Consider the following 4652-nt stretch of genomic DNA (forward strand, 5'->3'; position numbering starts at 1 on the left):
ACAGTGAGCTTCATCTCCGACTCGATTTTTAGTACAAATTCTTGAGCTTTAACTTACTTGAGCAATGCGAAAATTGAGTCTGAGCTTAAGCTCACTTTTTATGCATAAGGCCCAATGAGAGAAGTGTGGATATATTAGAAAAAAGTGTAAATGTATTACTAATGTATCATCAGCAAAATTGACTTGTGTAAACCCCAAGTACGTGGGCATAGGGAACAGCTGATTTTTGTTTGCAAACCGAACACCTTCATTGCGGCATATTTTTACGTTACGTACGCCACTTCCTTCGCATACTTTTCTGGTATTGACGTACAAGTACCCATTCTGATGGTATATGAACCAGTGTGGCCATGCGGAATTTTCTAGCTGGAATTCCGTTTTTATTTCGGTTTAGCCGCAAAAATATCTGTTTAGCTTCTAGCTTTTTCTCTTCTGTGCAGGCACCTACCCCAAACTGAGGCTTTCCTAACACTTAAGTGTTTTCCGGGCAGAGGTAGCTGCAGTTAATTTTTTGATCTTCGTACGTCGGCAAGGGAGGTAAATATCTACTCTGATAGCCATGTATCAGTCAGGGTCCAGGTGCCTGACCTCTTCTTCAGTTGCCTCTAATGTTTTTCTAATAAGATTTATTGTATGTATATCGTCGGCTGAGTGGAAGATCGCTCTATCTTGGCTGCCGGTTCAAAAACACCCTATCTCAGCAAATGGTTGAAGAATGCCCTATCTCAGAATTTGGTTCAAAAACACTGTACAACATATCGGCAGCTGAGATACAGCATTTTTGAACCATTTGCTGAGTTAGGATGTTCTTCAACCAAATTTTGAAATATGGCGTTTTCAACCGTTTGCAGAGATAGGGCGATCTTTCACTCAGCCGTCGATATTCAGTAGGTATTTTCGATGTAATAGTGATATTGCAGATAGTGTCTTTGTGGTTCAGTTGACGAAGAGAGATGACCTCGAGTTAGTCTTACCGAGAATAGAAAGTGTGCCATTTGTACATATGTATTCACGCGGTGGGACTTAAAACCTCACTGGGAGATGCTGGGAGTAAGGAACACACAAAATAAGCAGAATTCAAAATGTATAATTGCTGTAGAGACTACAATGAAAATGTGGTAGTAGACACTGAGCACACGTGAGATATAGAGGGTACACTTCTAACCACTTTAGAGAAGCATTGTGGCACTAAGTAAGGGAATGGCCTGACTGAGTTTTAAAGATCGTAATTTATTTCAATAATAGGAACTATTTGATATTTTCCGACAACAATACAAATGCAAATACACACGAAATTGACAATCTAAGATGCAGTGCTATAAAAAAACCCGCAAGTTCATCAAAAATATTCAATACTCTTACGTTTAAATTCACATCTGCGCCACAGGTAGGTGTAAATTATTGATTACCAAAATTAAACCCTATATTCGCTTGCCGCAGCCACCTCTGAAATTATGCTAATTTATGTATCTATCAATTCTAAATAAATAAAATATCTTTGCATGCGTACGTACGCATACATATGTATGTATGTACGGTGGCGAGAATGTAAATAGAGAAAAGATATTTTGGCAAGTTTTGGCTATTTTTCTTCGTTCAAAAAGTGTAAGATTTTACGAAAATACATAAAGCTATCTAAAAAAACAATGTAAATCGAAATTTCAAACTTTGTAGAACATTTATGAAAATTCGACGAATTTTAACAAATGTTGACAAAAATTTTAAACTTTCTAATAAAATCTTTTAGACTTTTGAGTATGCAATTTTGTAGCCCATCAAATTTTTGGGTATAGTAAAGTGCAAGTTTGAAGTAGCTAGCTCACGCTGATTTTTGACAATTTTTGGCGCATTTTCTTCCATACAAAGAATGTTTGACCATTGTTTTGTATAAAGAAAATGACCATCAACTTCGACAGAAAAATCGCCAAAACTCAACGAAGTCCTAGCTTCTTAAAATTTGCACTTTCTTTTGCTGAGATTTTACTAAATCTTATTAAAAAACACAAAACTTTTATGAAACTTGTCGAATTTTGAAAATTTTTGTACAAAGTTTGAAATTTCGACTTACAAAGTTTTTTTAGTTAACGAGCTACACGTTCATACAAAAATATGAAACATTAATTAATCGAAAGAGAAATAGCCAAAAAAGGCTAAAGTGTCTCTTCTTTATTTATATTTTCGCCACTGTATATATTCCAATCTCACTAAGTAAACTTTGGAGTGCTGGTGCGCCATGGCGGCTTTTGTGTCGCGGTTCCATATGAACATGTGTATCCCCACACGTACCCATATTGGTATGTATGTATGTAAGTATGTAAAATAAAAATAACAAAGCGAAAAGCAATGCCAATGAAAAAGAAAAGCTGCTGCTGAAGATTAAAACAGGAGGCTGGAAGAGTGTGGCTATTGAAAAATCAAAAAAAAAAGCGAAAAAGAAACTGAACAATGTTGTTGATTTGGGTCAGACCAAGGGCATCTTCTTGTCTGCCCGACCGCTAAGTGCAGACGAATGAGTGGCTCTTGAATGGGAGCCAAGTTGGGAGCAACAAGTGCAAGCACGAATATGTCTGGTCGCAGCTTTCTTGTTGAGCTACTGTCCATCTGTAGCTTGGGCGTTCGGGCGATTGCCATTGTGCTGTAAAATCGCTTGGAGCGCAGTGAAATCGATTCTGGTTTTATTGTAGTTGTAGTTTATTTCTGTGTGTTTGCTTTACTTGTACGAAAGCCAAAAAAGTAGGTTTTACTGTTTTGTTTATTTATTAAACCCCGGACTGGTATATTTTCTTTATTTATTTTAACTGTTTTACCATCTCTTAGCGTTTGTTTGATTTATTTATAGAAAGTGGGAGTGGCGCGTTAATTCATACGGACAGTCTGTTAAGTAGCAGGTGCTTCGTAAAATTGTAGGTATCGAATTTGGGATTTTAAAATCAAGTAATCGACTGAGCCCCAAGGTATAAAAAATTTCGTCAGTCGTGTATACAAATATATACCAAGAAAAGTAAGTTGCGCCTTTATTTGTAAGAACCTTACATAAATCGGAAAGCATTTCCAATTGGCGTCAGTTGGCAAAGAAGAGAACCGACTGGCCTGCTGTTTTGGACTCGGCCAAAATCCCTTAGGCGGTTACAGCGCCAAAAAAGAAGGAAAATAAGTTATTATTTCGCCCCAACATATTGCACCATGGGTAAATTGATCAGTTTTTGTGGCAACAAGTCGTATTTCGTACTTACTAGTATTTGATAAAGAAATTTTCGAAGCAAATAACAATATCTTTCGTTTTTGTAACAAACGAACGACAACTGCTTAGCAGGTAGTCAAGGTCGTTGTCAGTGAGTGTAATATTGGATTCGATTTGGGGTTCTGTTTTTGAAGTGAAACTTCTTTAGCGTCGGTTGGTTGGTTGAGAGTAAATTGGCAAATTCAACGGAAATTGCACACGGAAATGGTGCTACGGAAATGGTTGGGACGGAAACATGGTATTACTTTAACAAAAACGTGCTAATAAAAGGTTAAAGAATAACACTTAGAAAAAGACCAATACAAGAATGAAAGTAAAGGTGATACGTGTATAGATAAATAAAAGGATAAAGGCAAAGGTTAAAATAAAAACAAAAAAAAAGATGCGTAAACCTAAAGGCAAAAATAAAGAGCAAGGTAAATTAAAACACTTTACTTATTTATATAAGAGCAGAAGTGAAGGGAAATATGTATGTATATGAAAAATATGATAAACATAAAAGTAAAAACAAAGATTAAATTAAAAGCAATTATTGAGAAAAGGATATAGATAGAGACACAGAGACTCAATCTGGGAACTATTTTGGGATTTTCGGGATTCTCGGGACTTATCGATTTAATAGTCGATATTTTTATCGGTTTTGTTATCGATATTTTTATAGATTTTGTTATCGAAAATTTTATCGACATTGTTAGGGATTTTGCTATCGATATTTTCGAAACTTGTCGACTTGTTATTGGTTTTGTTATCGATATTTTTATCGAATTTGTTATCGATTATTTATCGATTTTGTTATCCATTATTTATCGATTTAATTATCGATTTTGTTATCGATTTTTTTTATCCATTTTATTATCGATATGTTTTTTTCGATTTTTGTTATCGATTATTTGTCGATTTTGTTTTAGATGTTTTTTTCGATTTTCTAATCGATTTTGCTACCAATAGTATTATCGATTTTGCTATCGAAATTTTTATCGAATTTGTCATCAATTTTGTTATCGATATTTTTATCGGTTTTGTTGTCGATATTTTGTTGGATGTTGTTATCGATTTTGTTATCGATAGAGTATAAAGATAAAAATGAAGATAAAGGGCAACAGAGTAACATAAATGCTATTAGAACGATCAAGGATGGAGTTAGGAATCTAGATAGAAAAAAGAGAAAAAATATAACCTTAAGCAAAAGCAGATGTATGTATGTATGTACATATGCATGTATATTGATTATAAGACAAAATAGATATGTAACGTAAAACGTATACATTTCTAAAACAAATATAGAAAATAAAGATAAAAACAAGTACTTTGAAGACCTATAACTGAGAACAACACCATCTAAGGCACTGAATGCCCTAATGAATTTTCTTCCGGTGGATCTATGTACATGCCAAACAGGTCGCAAGCGTTG

This window comes from Rhagoletis pomonella, unplaced genomic scaffold (assembly GCF_013731165.1).
Source record: "Rhagoletis pomonella isolate Grant_MI unplaced genomic scaffold, Rhpom_1.0 Rhpom_scaffold_00011, whole genome shotgun sequence".
Classification (NCBI taxonomy): domain Eukaryota; kingdom Metazoa; phylum Arthropoda; class Insecta; order Diptera; family Tephritidae; genus Rhagoletis; species Rhagoletis pomonella.